Source organism: Oncorhynchus mykiss, chromosome 2 (genome assembly GCF_013265735.2).
Source record: "Oncorhynchus mykiss isolate Arlee chromosome 2, USDA_OmykA_1.1, whole genome shotgun sequence".
Taxonomy (NCBI): domain Eukaryota; kingdom Metazoa; phylum Chordata; class Actinopteri; order Salmoniformes; family Salmonidae; genus Oncorhynchus; species Oncorhynchus mykiss.
Genome location: NC_048566.1, coordinates 60,871,233 through 60,875,437, shown reverse-complemented (window position 1 = coordinate 60,875,437; position 4,205 = coordinate 60,871,233). Strand labels below are relative to the sequence as shown.

The following is a 4,205-nucleotide window of genomic DNA, read 5'->3' as shown; positions in this document are numbered from 1 at the left end:
TTACATTATCACAAGAATGTGTATCCCCAGAATGGACACGACACTACCATGGCACACCTGATCACCAGTGATCATGAGTACATGAAGGAGCTGTGGGACCTGACATAATGGTGATAGGACAACAGTCTCAGCGTAAGCAAAAAAAAGTCGATGGTGATACTTGACCATTCTCCCATCTACTGTACATGGAGATTATCAGCAGCTTCAAGTTCCTGGGCACCCTGATATCCTTTTCTGCCCTCAGTTACTTTACTCAAAAAGTCCCACTTGTGCTTCTCCACTACCCTCAAACTTGCTGCACCATGACCTATGTACCAACTACGGTTTTTATTGCCATAACACATGTAAATGAAATGTGGTCCATATTTACTGTAAGATTTATTTATGGTAACATTGCACATAGGAAACGTATGATCTCTTGTAACATAGTCCCTTGACATACATGCCTTAACTACTTTGCATAATGCTCAGTTTACCCACTCTACTAAGAAATCATACATTTTTTCAAATATTAAAGCTGCATTATGTATTACTGGGTTCAATTGATTCTGGTTGGTTGTAATGCTTTTGAAAACTTTCACTACACAACTTTTTTTTGCTGACGGACAATCCTTTCGGAAACTTTCATAATATCAATTCTTATAGGACACATCACCAATTAACATTGGCTGCAGTATTCCCAACTTACTAGGTAGTCATGTGATAAACATGTTGGATATTTCCCCTTAAATTAATTATCTTTAAATCAAATTGTATTTGTCACATGCGCCAAATACAACAGGTGTAGGTAGACCTTACAGTGAAATTCTTACTTACAAGCCCTTAACCAACAATGCAGTTTTTTTTAAACGACAAAGAAAGAAAGAAAATAGTTAATATAAACATGTAGGTAGAGATACTAACGTGACTATGCATAGATAGAGTAGCAGCAAATAGTCTGGGTAGGCATTTGATTAGATGTTCAGGAGTCTTATGGCTTGGGGGTAGAATCTGTTTAGAAGCCTCTTGGACCTAGACTTGGCGTGGTAGCAGATAGAACTGTAGCCTGTAGCTGTGGCTCCACTGGCAATCCCAGCCTAGGAATGTTGAAGCCCCCAAAGTGAAAATTAATACCTTCTCCATGGTTAAAGGGTGTGTTCTCCCCTGAAAAAATTGAAGGGGGTGACATTAAAGTCCATAAGTAATGCTTATTGGAGAACACAATACTCTAAGTGAAAGTAGTTTGGGATTTAATTGATCTATTACATTCTTAGGGGGCCTATGGAAGAATAAGGCTATAAACTGCTGTCCCACAGTTGTGAGAGTGAATAAGTGATATTTTACTGATGTGGGCTGTATTACTTCAATGATCATGGTTTTGCATCTAACCTTCCACCTCCAGATGCCAGTCCCTCCAGAAACATGACTCTTCTCTCATTGCTCTTTGACTGGTACCAGGTGGGGAGCACTCTGCTTTGAAGAGAGAAGCTATGTCTGTGGCAAAAATAGTTTTCTCAGCATAGATGGAAACCTCTCTGAAGAGGCTTGAGTGTCTATTCATGGAAGGCAGGAGACCTAGACACTCCAGACCCTCTTTGAATTTATAAAGTCAAAAATGTAAATTTATTTTCCCTGAAGAATTTAACTAAACTTGAGATACCTTAGATATATGGAAACTCACTGCTCAAGAGCATCCCGTATCCTGCTTTCTAAGTAGAACTTTGTGGCTGACTCCACCAGGGCATCCCTCTCCAATGTACGAATGTATCGCACTGGACCCAACATGACCGCTTCCTGTGCCTCGTCAACAGTTTGTGCTAACTGGATCTTAGAATGTTTATTGTACTGTGTTTTGGGAAAAATTAGCAAAACAATAAACTGATTATCACTACCCTTAAAAAAGATTGACTGCCAACAAAAGGAAACCAAATCCACGTGGAAAAGTATTCATGAACTACAACCCAAATTGTTTTCAAACTTGGTGCAAATTAACAGTAACTTAACATCCATCACAGTAAAAAGTACTTACCTTCTCCAACTTCTCTCTGAAGTCATATTCCGCAATTTCTTTCAGTTCTGGCACAGGAGATTGTAGGCCACACACTTGCCTGTATAGCCTCTGAAAAAATGTGTCTCTACAACCCCATGTACTAGACAGACAGCAATCATGCGGCCCACCTGCTTCTTTACACCATCATAGAGTGCTGTCACACAGAAGACAAACAGTAAATAAAGGACACATTACATTCAAAAATTAAATGTCTTACTCAAGTCATATACAGTGGGGAGAACAAGTATTTGATACACTGCCGATTTTGCAGGTTTTCCTAATGACAAAGCATGTAGAGGTCTGTAATTTTTTATCATAGGGACACTTCAACTGTGAGAGACGGAATCTAAAACAAACATCCAGAAAATCACATTGTATGATTTTTAAGTAATTCATGTGCATTTTATTGCATGACATAAGTATTTGATACATCAGAAAAGCAGAACTTAATATTTGGTACGGAAACCTTTGTTTGCAATTACAGAGATCATACGTTTCCTGTAGTTCTTGACCAGGTTTGCACACACTGCAGCAGGGATTTTGGCCCACTCCTCCATACAGACCTTTCGGGGCTGTCGCTGGGCAATACGGACTTTCAGTTTCCTCCAAAGATTTTCTATTGGGTTTAGGTCTGGAGACTGGCTAGGCCACTCCAGGACCTTGAGATGCTTCTTACGGAACCACTCCTTAGTTGCCCTGGCTGTGTGTTTCGGGTCATTGTCATGCTGGAAGACCCAGCCACGACCCATCTTCAATGCTCTTACTGAGGGAAGGAGGTTGTTGGTCAAGATTTAGCGACACATGGCCCCATCCATCCTCCCCTCAATACGGTGCAGTCATCCTATCCCCTTTGCAGAAAAGCATCCCCAAAGAATGATGTTTCCACCTCCATGTTTCACGTTTGGGATGGTGTTCTTGGGGTTGTACTCATCCTTCTACTTCCTCCAAACACGACGAGTGGAGTTTAGACCAAAAAGCTTTATTTTTGTCTCATCAGACCACATGACCTTCTCCCATTCCTCCTCTTGATCATCCAGATGGTCATTGGCAAACTTCAGACGGGCCTGGACATGCGCTGGCTTGAGCATTGGGACCTTGCGTGCGCTGCAGGATTTTAATCCATGATGGCGTAGTGTGTTTGCATGGAGCCCCAGACCGAGGGTGATTGACCATCATCTTGAACTTCTTCCATTTTCTAATAATTGCGCCAACAGTTGTTGCCTTTTCACCAAGCTGCTTGCCTATTGTCCTGTAGCCCATCCCAGCCTTGTGCAGGTCTACAATTTTATCCCCGATGTCCTTACACAGCTCTCTGGTCTTGGCCATTGTGGAGAGGTTGGAGTCTGTTTGATTGAGTGTGTGGACAGGTGTCTTTTATACAGGTAACGAGTTCAAACAGGTGCAGTTAATACAGGTAATGAGTGGAGAACAGGAGGGCTTCTTAAAGAAAAACGAACAGGTCTGTGAGAGCCGGAATTCTTACAGGTTGGTAGGTGATCAAATACTTACTGTATGTCATGCAATAAAATGCACATTAATTACTTAAAAAACATACAATGTGATTTTCGAGATTTTTGTTTTAGATTCCTGCAAAATCGGCAGTGTATCAAATACTTGTTCTCCCCACTGTATATTGCCATAAACAAACGTGTCTTTGTTGGTGTAAAAGTGTAACTCGCCTTGAGAGTTGCAAGAAAGGCATTTTTGCCAAACAGGTCCCTCAAATATTGCAGAGGAATGGATGGCACTCATTAACAGCCTGATAAATTCTCTTGAGGGGTCCACCCTCATCAGCTGCCCCTTTTCCGTCAGCGTCCCTAAAAACCATGTCTATTTTTGCCTCCGTATTAAAGCGGGCTCTCTTAAAGCCTGTCATTGCACAATCATAAACATTGTCCCTCATCACGTTAATTTGGTTGGCATCTCTTTAACTTCAGCAGTGTTTGGAGGTCAACATTAAAAAAAGAAACATTCAAAATAACAAAGCTCAGATACTTCCCACAATTCATCTGTAATAACAAGACATTTAATTATTTACAGGGATGACTTGCTCATTGTCATCACCAACATCAACAGAAGAGTCTGGTGAAGGTGGACGATAAGCCTCAGGGAATGGTGGATGGGAGGCCACAGGAAGTGGTATAGGTGGAGGGGGGCCACAAGAAGTTGTGCAGAA

The 4,205-nt window shown here is 41.4% G+C and overlaps 1 long non-coding RNA gene across 1 annotated transcript; it reads right to left on the bottom strand.

Annotated features, from left to right (window-relative positions):
- On the bottom strand, positions 1-2,213 carry LOC118937285. Its single transcript, XR_005034528.1, has 2 exons — positions 2,009-2,213; positions 1-1,824 (listed from the first exon to the last, which is right to left on the bottom strand). It is a non-coding gene; the product is annotated as an uncharacterized LOC118937285 (long non-coding RNA).
- Positions 2,214-4,205: the final 1,992 nt, after the last annotated feature.